General features: G+C 39.9%; 1 long non-coding RNA gene across 1 annotated transcript in view; it reads right to left on the bottom strand.

Moving 5' to 3' along the window:
* Positions 1 to 10,418, bottom strand: part of LOC119475284 — a 116,754-nt gene extending 106,336 nt beyond the window's left edge. Inside the window, exons 1-2 of the long non-coding RNA XR_005203751.1 lie at positions 10,313 to 10,418; positions 9,701 to 9,865 (exon numbers count right to left, since the gene is read on the bottom strand). This is a non-coding gene — a long non-coding RNA (uncharacterized LOC119475284). The remainder of the gene's footprint in view (positions 1 to 9,700; positions 9,866 to 10,312) is intronic.
* Between the last annotated feature and the right edge of the window lie 2,902 nt (positions 10,419 to 13,320).

Raw genomic sequence — 13,320 nt, 5'->3', positions numbered from 1 at the left:
TGGAGGAAAGACACTGTACATGGCCTCTTCTGCCTTTCAGTCCCAGTGAAACGGAAGTTAGAGCGTCTTTAGCTTCTGTACTGTAACGTATTTCCCAGTGAAATGGAATATTTGAGCGGTGTACAGTAAAAAGAAGGATTTAAATCAAATCCTTTGCATTTCATTTGACTTCTAAATAGTGGGTTGGCTTAGAGTTTAGCGAGATACGGAGCTACAGAGGACTGTTGGCTCCACACACAACTTCCTCACTTGTTGTTAGACCAGGAGGATGACGAGATGAGAGGGAAACTTTGCCGATTTTTTGAAAATCGGCAATTAGACCTCAGCCACTTTGTTCTAGAAACAGTTTTGCTAGCTAGTCGCCCAAAGTCTCACTTGATTGGATGAATTTTTGTAAACGCCCCTGAGTGCAGAAGGAGTCGTCAAACCTTTGAAACCGTTTTACAGAAGAGAAAAGGCAGGGATTTTGATGCAAAAATACTCAGATACTGATTTGTTTGACATGCAGTATAATTGTTATATAACAAGAGATAAAAGAGCAATTAAAACAGGGACCCAGGATTAAAACTGGGAAAATGTATTTTCCATTTCACTGGGTCTTTAAGGCTTCTCTCTAGTAGAGGCATGGTGCTTCCAAATTGAACTAAGTGATTCATAAATGTTGGGTAGAAGGTAAGTTGCATGGATGCATTATTGATGAACTGGATCAAGTGTCTTGTTAAATCAGTCAAGGCTGATGACAGAGAATGGAGCCCTTATAGAGTACTGACTTGCAAAGTAATGATAGCAGTTCCACTGCCACCAAATATAATCAAATAAATAAATGAAAAATAAATCAAAAGGTAGATTATTAAGCAGTCAATTAAAAGTGGAATTTATGCTCACCACGCTCATTATAATGTCTTAAATTTTGTTCACAAAGAAAAGTTTTAAATTAGTGGCATTCTGCTGACAGGTGTTAACAAGTTTACAAAGCTGTACTGTCTTTCTCCCAAATAGTAACAGTATAACAAGGCATAATATATTAATAAAATACAACACTTTGCATATTGTCACTTTCTCCTGTGCTACAACTATGGTGCACAAAAATATAGCTGGCATTGAATTTAGACGTTTGCTTCATCTACATCAACCATAGAAAGAAAGGTGAACGAGCTGCTGCAGGTGAACAGTATTCAGCACCACAGGGGGCTGGACAGCTCCACCTCAAGCAAACCAAGGTTTACCATTAGCCCAAGATAAATACAGTCAAACAGCATGTAAAGATAACCCACAAGTTACGACTAAAGAGTAGAGGGTTGTACCTGTGATGACTAAGAACCACAGCATATTACACAACGACGGAATCTATCTATCTCATATTTAACTAGAAAGATGTACTCAGTAGAGTGCAGATCTCTGCCAGGTGTGTCTGCAACGACCACTGCTGTAATGTTGGGTTGAATGAATAAGGGATGTCCGAGATTAGTCGATTAAACGTTAAGCTGGTCGGTTATTATGTTATTGATGTACACATTTAAAATTACACATTGACATATGCTGTCTCAGCTGTTGCTGTGGAGAGCTGCTGCTCCTCCTGCACTCCGCTCTGATCTGAAGTCATCAGCCGCTCCTGACTCACTTCCACCCCGTCGCGTTCTCCCGGCCCCCGCCTGCCACCACCTCCTCTTTCAGAAATAGTGGCTGAGTTCAGCAGTCAGTCTGGTTATCTCCTGATCAACTGGATAGGCCATCAGATAGGGCTGTATGAAATGTCTCTTTTTTTTTTTTGTGATTGAGGTTTTGGAATGAAGGTTTGAATGTCTGTATTTTATGACGTTACCACCCCTAAAACATGGGGAAAATATGATTTTGTGTAATTGTGTTTATATAAGTATAATTTGTGGTGCTGTTATGTTAGACCGCCCCATTAATACAGGTGCGTGTAGGAGAGTAAACTGTTTTTTGACCACAGTAAAAAAGTCTTTTTTTAAAGGCTAAACACTAACAAATATAGACTGTAGCAGAATATTTCATTAGATAAAAACATGTGAATTTTGGAAATGATTACATCTATCGTTTTTTCAAAACTATTTGGACTTTTGGACTGAGGAATGCGACAACCAGGCGAAAAGAGCAGATACTATGGACATGTTGATTTCAGCGGCATTTAAAATACGTTTTGGTTATTTAAAAAAGTGATTAAAAATGTAAAATGGCTCTTATACACAATGTTTAACCTTATAGATTAAATTGTGATCTATTGACTGTTTTCTGACTGTTTTCTTAGTTTTATTTTGACTGTTTTCTGAGTGTTTTTTGTACTTTTAGACTAGTTGACTAGTCTAAGTTTGTACTTCCGTTTAAACGTCAGGGAATTAGCCTTAAGGAACATCCCTAGAATGAATACAACCCACAATTGCCTTGCCCCCGTCTAGTCTGCAAGTGTACCAGATGTGTTTTTCGTCGCAGGTTTCACATAACAGATACGCTCTCATTTTAATCTATGCAGATGTCTGCAACAGCTCTGTGCAGGTGCGTGTCTTAGCTCCGTCTCACGTGTTTAACCGCGCCTTGAAGCGTTTATTTAGGCTTCAAGGCTATTTTTTCGACAATACGTGTGTAAACGTGAGGTTGATGCCCGATAAAAAGTGAGAAAAAACTGTTTCCCGCCGCAGAGCAGCTGCTGAGTGATGGCGATGCAGTCAGCAGTGTGTGTAATTCCGTTAGCAGCCCCTACCGGTCGGGGGCCGGTTTAGAGTAGTGAGTGAGGAGTCAGCAAGCAATCAATGGCAGTATCAAATAGGCAATAAAAGGTCTTTTGAGAAAGTATGAAGCACTGCAACCACAAGAGGACCTTGAGCATACAGCCATAAGTGAACACCCAAAATATTATGCAGTTTGCTGCAGCAGTATGCAACATTAGCCATGAACATGGTCACAGGTGCACACATGAGCGATATCATGACCATTCAAAAACAGAGTACAGAAGAGCCAGCCCCACATTATGTATACACCACAGGAGCTCCAAAAAGAAAGTAGTACAAGACTAAAACTTGTGAGAGTATGAAGTTGCTTTTGAGCCTTGTAGGACACATCTGAGGATATAGGCCAACAGAATAGCATAGAGAGTGAGAGACTGCTCTGCTCTAAAACCCAGCTTCCATTTTACTCAAGTGTCCTTTACAAAGACATGAAATCTCCTCCAACTTTGTGCTCTGTGTCCTGCTGCGATCTGACCTGTTTGTGTTCCCTGCAAGATCAATAAAGTATCACCTTGTTTTCACATTGTATTGAATGTCGACAGTTTTCAGGTTCCAGCAGGTAGGAGCTGAAGATGGAAGCTACTTGATCAGATAACAAGATCAGAAGAGAAGAATTGGGAGCAGACGCAACCATAAAACATTGCAGTACAGCTGGGAAGAGACATGGATTTGAACTAGAAGCTGTGTAAAGTGCAATCAAGTCTCCGGTGAGTTTAGCTGGAGGACACCGGTTTCAAAACCCCACCTGGAGAGACCGGAGTGAGGAGTATAATCAGTGAGGTTACAAAAGTTTGTGGGAGAGTGGAGAGGGGTCGTGGTTGGGAATAAGTGCTTGGGATGTCATCAACCTTCTCTTCAAACTAGCTGACAAAATACTCTGTGGAAAAGAAGGGGAAGTGAAGGTAGAGAATAATTTCCTTAAAAAGTAGAAGCAGAGGATTGGGCGTCTTGACTACCCAATTGTCGACCACTTCAAAGGATCTTTCTGGTTGGTTTTTCCTCATTTCCAAATGTTTATACTGTACAAATTGTCTGAAAGTAGGGCCGTGTAAGGGGTTACTGTGGAAAGTAAGGCGCTAAGGAAAACATGACTGAAGCTGTAAAGTGAAATAGAAAAATTAAATATTCTCAGTGCACTCAGCATCTGAGGCTTTAGGGGTAAAAGACATTTTTCTGTCCCTCTCTTATTGTTACCTTGCACTCCAACAATACAATATAGATTATAGTCTTACTCATGTGCTAACAGAATGTCTTTGTATCATGCTTAAGTGTGTGTATGCATGTGTGGGCATTTTCCAAAAAGAGTTTTCAAATGCTTCATAGATACAGCATAAAAGGAGGCAAAACATATCTACTGAATAAAAAAAATGGAACTGAAGTGCAAAACACTGTGGAGGGAGGGGGGATCGTACAAAAGATCCAGGCAAGCATATTACTATTCAAAAACAAGACTGTGAGACTGTTTTACACTACAAGGTTCGACATGAACCATGCAAAAAGTTACTCTGTGGCCATTAAATATCCCCTCTTAGTGGCTTCCAAGTTTCATCAGGTCTCTCTTGAGAATGAGACTGTGTCTCAATGAGATAACCTGTCTAAATAAAGGTTAAATAATAATTTAAATATCACCATACTGTGAGACTTTGCCAACGTTACAGTTCCACAAACATCCCCAGGTTCCCTATGCAGGTTGGTCTTTGGACTCAAGGTCCTAATAGCTCCGATGACTTTGGACCGAGGCATATCTGACTCAGATAAAGGTGAAGTATCAGTAGAGATGGCTCGATACTACTTTTTAATGTCTGATACAGCAACCTTGAGTATCTGCCGATACCGATACCAATCCAATACCGTCTCTTTCCCTCTCTTAAACAACTGAGTTTAATAAATTTTTGCAGATTCAGGTTATTACTATAAAATATAATGAACTAATAAATGATGATGTATTATTATAGATTAAACTACCCAGCAGTATATTAAGTCATTAAAATTACCTCTACATTTACCAGCTGCAACATTAAAGTGATGAACACTTTAATGCATCGCTAATTATAATACAATAATATAATATATATTATTCTGCATAATGAGCACTTTTACTTTTGGTACTTTAAGTATATGTTGATGCTAATATTTATGTTCTTTTACTTGAGTAGCCTAATATTTTGAATGCAGGACTTTTACTTGTAGCTAGTATTTTACACTGTAGTATTACTACTGTTACTTAAATAGAGATCTGAGTTTTTCTTTCATCTCTTTATGTTAATATTAGTTTATTGAAATATTAAAAGGGTTTCCTTTCATTCACATGCACAAAATGTCCAGATACAGTTAATGCAGTGTAGTGCGTGCACTGTTTACCTAATACTGTTTACTTTTCACCTAGTAAAATTAGTCGTTTACCATTTTAGTTTGTTTTGGAGCGATGCTGTAACGTAATGTTATGCAACGTGAGCTTTGTAAAATAAAATAAAACGGCAGCTATAATCCTGAAGAAGACAAAACGCTCTGCAATTTCTCCTCTCACTGTATGTAAGGGGCATTTAAATGATATTACATGAGACACTTCCTCTCCATATACCAATGGTAAGATGGTCAAAACAATTTAATAAAGCAGGATTTTTTTCTGGAGGAAAAAACACATCAAAAAATCCTTTCATTTATCAGGGGAGTTTTCAGTGGTAACCGGGGATAGCTGCCATTACGTTTACCAGACCTTAGAATAATGAAACTTCTCTGAAATAGCACTCTTTGAAATAAGATAAACTAAGAATTGGCATGAAGTCATAAAGTCACACATCTGTACTAAATCTTCGCTATGGCGCTGAATATGTTCAGTATATTCTTGAGATATCGTTCAAGCAATTACAGAAAAGGCCTCTAAAAGTGATATGAAAGTAGAACGAAGGCATTAAGTGTTAAAATAAACACCAACATTATCACCTCTCGTAACTGCCAAAACATGCGGTGCAGCTGATGAAGCTACTGTACATTGCTGTGCCTAGAAGTATGTGTGTGTATCTTTGGTGAAAGAAAAGGCAGAGATGGACACAGTGGGCTATTCACAGATACAATGTCCACGCTGTGAATTTTTATCTCTGGCTGAACGCGTGGATTCAGGCTTCAAATTTGGACATGGCAGCTGTGCTTTTATTGGTGGCACCGTGTTCATTTTTGGCACAGGTTACGCCGGGGCTTCTAGCTCGGTTCTGCAAAACACGGTGCTGAGAGTTTCATGGACTGTCCTGAGGGGTCCTCTGACAGTATGTGGGGAGTAGGAGGAGTGGGGGGGTTGATAGGAGACTAGACTGACACCAGGGGCTGATAACAGGACTAAAACCACTGACTCTCTACCTGACACACACACAAAAATACACATATGCACACACAAAAGGGGCTGAAAGGAGGACAAAGCCTGAGGCTCTCAGTAGGGAATCCATCCTTGGAAAGATGGATTTCAAAGTGGAGGCACCTCGCTCTCTCTACCCTTCCCTCCCTTATCTCCACCTCCTCCTCCTTCATCCCTCTCTTAGCACTGCAAGGTGGAAAAATGACCTGCTGCAATCAGGAATAAAATGTCGACACGCGCATGCATATACACACACACATACACACACACACACACACACACACATGCACTACATGCAAGAAGTGGGTACTCGCACATTCTTTTACCTAACCTCTCTATACAGGGCACAACAGTATTTCGGCAAATCACGTCATTCAGGTAAAAAACAAACAAAGAATGTGAAGAAATACAGTGTATCCGACTAACACAACATATTTCTATAGTTAGTGTTTTTACTAGGGCTGTCAATTGATTAAAATATTTAATTGCTATTAACCTGAATGTGCATGGGATTATAATAAAGTGGGCATGTCTGTAAAGGGGAGACTTGTGGGTACCCATAGAACCAATTTTCACTCACATATCTTGAGGTCAGAGGTCAAAAGACCCCTTTGAAAATGGCTATGACAGTTTTTCCTCGCCAAAACTTAGTATCAGTTTGGAGCGTTATTTAACCTCCTTTGCGACAAGCTGGTATGACATGGTTGGTACCAATGGATTCCTTAGGTTTTTTCTACTTTCATATATATCTATTCTTCACTCTAGCCCGCTACAACCTTCGAAAGATTGATTGCTTTAATGCATTGAAGAAATTAGTGGCGTTAAAACGAATTTGCACTAATGCGTTATTATTAACAGCCCTAGTTTTACCGAAATGTCTGTGCTGTTTCCATGACAGAAAAAGATGGTGCAGGTGAAAAAATAAAAAGAGAACCATTTGGGTACACAGATGACAGAAAACAAATCGGGTCATGTAAGAAAGTGAAAACAGACCTCCTATATATGACCATGTCATTGACACAGACCTGGCACAAGCGCAAACACGCACATTTATGCGAGACAATCCTAATTATAGCCTTTAACAATAATGCTGGCAGCTCTCTAATTGCCAATTAACTCAGGGTCACTGCTGTTATCTCTCAATCGCACCAGGCTCTGTGCTTTGCCCCCTACTCCTCCTCCAGGAATAGAGGCAGCTTTACTCCATCCCTTGCTCATTCACCTCGTGTGTGTGCAGACCCCAAACCAAAGCAGTGTTTAATTTGTTGCAGTTCTTTTGAAAAGCTGTGCAATAGCAAGGGACATGACAATAACTAAATGGTTATCATTTTGTGTCACCGCTACAGAATTGTCTGAGCTCCTGCCTTGCCCTGGCTGGTCTGCATTCTGCTCTACTGCCACTAAATCACCTAAACCCTCTCCCAAGAACAAACACACACAACAGCCCATTACGAACACACACACACACACACACACACACACACACACAGACTAAGCCACTAAATCACGGAGCGCAAATGTGACAGGATAGCTAATCTAACTGTAAACACATTTACAGTTAATCCTGAAACAGAAAAGGCCCTTAGAAAATACATAATAGTAATGGGGGGAAAAAAAACAAATTCATCTCTGGAGAGACAGAGAGTTTGAGGTGAGAGAATGGATGTTCAGTTTAATTCAAAAGAACCCAAACTCACATTTAAACTCGCAAATACACACATTCCCAAAACACTCAGAGCTGCGTGTTGAGTTGTCTGCGCCCTTATCACCACCACATTGAGCAGATAGAGTTGTTAAAGTGCACACATGACTATACAGTAGGTGCAAGGCTGTTAAAAATCAAGGCCAACAGTTTGCAGCGAGACCGCAACCCCAATTCACATTTTTTATTTAACCATTAGCAGACAAAGTTTCCATCTAGAATCGATCTTCCTCGGTGAAAAAAAGGAAAAAACGCATACGCACGGCCTTGCAGATTGGCACTGCTGGAGAGGAGTTGCATAATGCACGGAGGCGTTTAGGGGGAGAGCTGGCCCGCAAACGGGACTTTGAGGTACATTTACACTTGAACATACAGAGGGATGAGGAGATGAGATGCTCAGCGCAGACAGAGGTGTGTGTGCACCATCCACAAGAGGCGTAAAAATAGGGGGCAGAAGAAGCAGGAGGACGAGTCAAACCCCCATAGCCAAGCCAAAGCTTCGAATGTGAGCTGTTGAAGTACTACCGAAGCCCAAAAAAAGGTATAGTGGTTAAATACAATTTATTTGTGTGTGTTTTTTTCACACTATTCTTCAAGAGTAAGAAAGGAACTATAATGAGGCCTGCATGTCCAGCCATCATGCAAGTGTAGAAAACATCTTAAGGACTAGCTCTAATAAGGATCATAATGGTAAACGTAGCCAAGTATTTCTCTTTTAAGTAGACTGCTTAGTATTTCAGAGGAGTTCTTTTAACGTCTCCCTGAGAAAAGACTGAACAGAGGGCAGGGTGGTGGGAGGGATGGGGAGACGGGCAACTGAGCAAGTAAACCAGGGAAGGTGGAGGATTGGAGCGGACAGGAAAAAGGAGGTATTAAGGGCAGTTACATTATGAAATGGCTTGCAGGGTCTTAGCACTGAGGGGTAATGAGTAAATAGCTCTGTCTATATTAATTTTTCTCAACTTGTTTCTTTGCAAATGCATAAGCACATGGTCCTTTCCTTTGATCAATGTCATTTGCCAGAGATAGGAAAGGTTAAAAGGATCAGTGGTTTTACAGCTAACCTCTCTTTTCCATTACATAGGCTGCATTTACCATTATCCTGCCCAGACAAATCATAGCAAATATCAAAGTTGTAATGACAAGGTTTATAAACCCTATATTCACACAGCGTCAAAGTAATATTTCCGGATCATTGAAATGGTTTCAGTTAGTCTCTCTGTGATTAGCCTGCTTGACCTTCACATCAAGTCATATCAAATCAAAACAAAGGTCACATGTTGTGTTTGAGTGTTTGTTTAACCATGCACACAGGAGGAAAAACTCTCAGGAAACACTTAAATGCTCAGCCAGTAAATAGTATTCATGTCCTCCAAAACAGCAGGAGTATTGTTTTCTCAGTCCTCAATCATCTCAGACAACAAGATCTCCGATAAAATCGGTTTGATAGCAAGTCAAGAAAAAGTATAATTATAAAGTAATATTTTGTTCATTCATTGTATTCAAGTGTAGCACCCTGCTAGTGTTGCAAGGCTGCTCTCCTTTACCACAGTCGTGCTCCACAGCGAGGACATTCTGCAGCATATGCTAGTGAAATTAGTGTGCGATTGTTAAAAGTTATTTGGGCACACCTTGAGGTTAGCAAAATGCACATATTCGTTAAGCTACAACAACAATGATCATTAGCAAGAAACAAGTGTACAAAACATTCAGTTAGTAGCTTTGTATTTTTAGCCTGGGCCAATTAACGTTAATGCTGTAACTCCATAACAGGCAAAAATTAAACTTGTCTGTTGACTGGTAAAAGGCTCCCTGTGGAGTTTTAGACATCTAGAAGGGAGCGGTTTTACTTGCCAGTGCAAGCTAGCATGATACAATGCATGTGTAATAACACTTTGTACTCACAAGTCCATGGGAATGTCATCTGAAGAATGGTGAAGGCGAGGGATGGTGAGAAAAGGCTGTAAGTGGCGTGCAGGCTGGATGCTGCAACAGTCCAACTTCAGCTGTGGCAGGCAGGAGACATCTACTCCTCCCAGGGTCCGAGGACAGTTTCCTGGTTCTCTCTGTCTAATGAGTAAAAATGTCCGTCTCCTCAGTCACTTTAATCAAGCAACAGCTCATATACCATCTCATACCGAGTTACTTTTAGCCTTACAATACTAACGCACATACAGTAAGTGATATGGCTGCTTACGTCAAAACATTTTGGCAAATTTGTCTTGGTCGCTCCCCACATAATCAGCTGTGCTGCTCATCCCACAAATGCATGATCCATACAAGTTGGACATCATTGTGAAGGTAAATAAACTTTAAGGCTTCCCAACCATGTAAAATACAATGTCAATTAGCATTGTAACAATAGAGAAATAATCCACCAAACACAAGTTTCCGAATTTTTTTTCCCCAGTTTATATGACGTCACTAATGTCGCTAGCATACTGACGCGCTAATCGCGAGTAGCATCACGACTTTTACAAACTCCATCGAATTGGTATACACACACAACGCATTTACCTTCTGCAGACTGAAATAAGTCCTAAACCAGGTGATATAAGCGAAGTTAACCGAAGTTATGGACATTGTCTCCCTCTGCCGACCTCCACAGCGTTCACATAGCGCAACATACTTTAGCGCACATAGCTTTAGGCGACACTGCTGTTAACCGCTACAAGCCCCGCCCCTTACAATGACAGGTGTCATTCAATTAACTTTATTGAAAACAACAGAAAACAGTTATTTGACTGCTTCTTTTAACAGTTTCTTGTTTTAAATTCCCAATGAAGTGCTGAAATTACTCAAATAAACTAGTTTTAATACAATGAACTTATTATAAATATGTTTTAAACATTTTAAAGATTATTTATTCATCTTTATCTGCTTATTCAGACCTGAGGTTTGTCACTAATTCTTGCTTCAGGACCCATCATTGTTCCTTATACAGCATGGTAGGATGGTCATCCCTCACTTTGCGTAGGTTACAACATTGGTACATTTTAGTCTGTAAGATCATCTCTGGCAAATTTCCTACTTACCTAAGCCTGAAGTTTGTATTTCTCCAAAACAGATGTAATCTTAGATTAGATAAATGACTTCAGTTTAAACAAGCCTGTTCCACTATGGTCCTGGTCCTGGAACGATCTGCATGCAGAGCTTAAACTTGAGACCCTTATCTCTTTAAATGATTTTAAATATAGAATAAAAGAAGTGGTCACTGCTAGCTGCAGCTGTTTCAATTACATAACAACATGCTGCCCTGTTAATACACTGTATGATGTAATGTATTTTGTCGTACCTATTGTTGCTGCCGTGATTCAATGTTGTTGTCTTGTTATGTGTTGGATGCTATTTGACTGTGTCTTGGCTAGGTCTCAGTTGTAAAAGAGGTTTTAATCTCAATATGCCTTCCTACTTAAAAAAAGGTTCTGTATATTTATTTCTGTCTACAAATGACTACTTAAAATAACTTTATTCCTCCGCACTACCCACCAGTTTCACCAGTTAGGCCTATCTACTTTTCCTCCCAGGGACTTTGTTCCACCATATCGCTCTGAAGTTTTATAAAGACTTCCATAATATTTGTGTACAAGAATGTCTGGGTTATAATTTATGCCTGCACCGTACTGTATGCCCAAATTTCATGTTCATTTATGGATTTATGCCTTTATGCACAGTTAAGACATCGCTCTCACAAAATTCTCTTCGTTTTTGCTCTTCATCATTTCTTTACTCTCAAGTGTTATCAGCTCAGTGATAGCCTTGGTAAAGATAAATAACTAAAAAACCTTCGGTTGTTATAGGTCAGTAAAGGAGAGTATCTCATTTATAAACCCTATCACATGAGTTTATATAACTGTTTCTATGCTTTTATGATGCTCGAGCACATAAAGCTGAAGTAGGCGAGGTTGGAGCAAACATGATTAAAAAAAGTTATTTTTATAAAACAATTGCTATATCCTTACAGCAGTACATGAAACAGGTCACCTGAAAAAAATAATGTGTCTCTGTGTCCTTCGGTGTCCTCCGGTGCGCCGAACGGCATCTGCAAGATTTCACAGACCTGAGGAAAACAAGTAGTCAGAGCTGATCTGAGGTCTGCTGTCCATCTGCTGTCTATGAGAGCCGGCTGTCAATCACTCGCAAACTCCAACCAAACGGTCAAACTAGGTCACGCTGATCAAATATGTATCAATATTATGTTACATTAATGCTTATTTCTCGCCTTAAATGTTTCCAGAATCATCTTGTAGTGTACTGTTTAGCTGTAAAATGAGAAAGTTTGTGACACGGCAGCCATTGTGAAATTTCTTGAAGAAATGCCAAGTTCCGGTCACATGACCGGAGCACAGCCAATAGGAACGCTCTCTTTCTGAAATGACTTGTGATTGGTCAAAGTCTCCTGTCACGTGCTACATTTTTTAAAGCCTGGAAACAGAGCCATGAGGAGGTGCAGAAGTCTAGTTTTCTCTCAGAACACTTGAATCACAATATGCTGAAAGGTTATTATGGATTTTTTGCCCAATGATGCCAAATACATTCTGCCTGCTGAAGCTTGTATGTCTTTGGTCCTGTGCACCTGTCACTGAAATTTTGTGGTGTGCCTACTGCCACTTTAAAAAATGTTCTTTATATAAGTGATGTGCCATACACAGACCTGACTTGGTACCAGTTTGCCCTTCTGTCTTTCTGTCATTTAATGGATTCACCGTGGTGCATGGTGGTAGCCTACATAAGCAGACTGACAATGATGAACACTCAAGAGGAAATTCTAACCAACTGTGAAAGAACGCTGAATCACACATTTAATAAATAAGCTGCAGATTACAGTCGTGGGAGGCAAAATGTGATTATGTTTCCATCGTTATCAGACTACAAGATCACAATCTGGATTTTGTTAAATTTTCAGTAATAAAGTCTGTTTGCCCACATGACATTGTACATGTAAAAGGTTCCATTTTTCTGAGCACATTCAACTGAATCACAATCAAGTTAATCAGTCATCGATCACATTTAATTAAGACACTTAAGTGGACTTTATAATCTGACAAGAGCTCCCTGTCACTCATAATTACACTGCTGCCAGTTATACATTGCTCCTATACCTGGAACATGCCACTGTATGGGCTGTGTCAATTTCTTTCTCCCTCTGCTCTGCCTCTTCCTGTCCTATTTTGTACTGCCATGTCTTGTCAATGGCTTCTCTTGCCTTGTGCATTTTGTGTACCCCACGTCTCAATAAAATGTGACGCTGTTGTGCTGGATCTGACACTGCTACTCAGAGACATTGGGGAGAAAAGCACGCTCTGTCAAATAAACCCGTACAAACATGTTTGCAATATATGGTCCCATATCCTCTGACCGAGTGTTTCAGACTGGGATACAAGGTGTCATATCAACTGCTTGGAGACCTGACACATTTTGTGTAGGTGTCATTCCACAATCAATGTGATACATAAATCTTTAAAAGCACACAGCCTTTCTTGAATTGCTAAGCAGTAAATTTGTTGATGAGGTTTTTGTACCCT

Source organism: Sebastes umbrosus, chromosome 17 (assembly GCF_015220745.1).
Source record: "Sebastes umbrosus isolate fSebUmb1 chromosome 17, fSebUmb1.pri, whole genome shotgun sequence".
Taxonomy (NCBI): domain Eukaryota; kingdom Metazoa; phylum Chordata; class Actinopteri; order Perciformes; family Sebastidae; genus Sebastes; species Sebastes umbrosus.
This window is presented reverse-complemented; position numbering and strand designations above follow the sequence as displayed.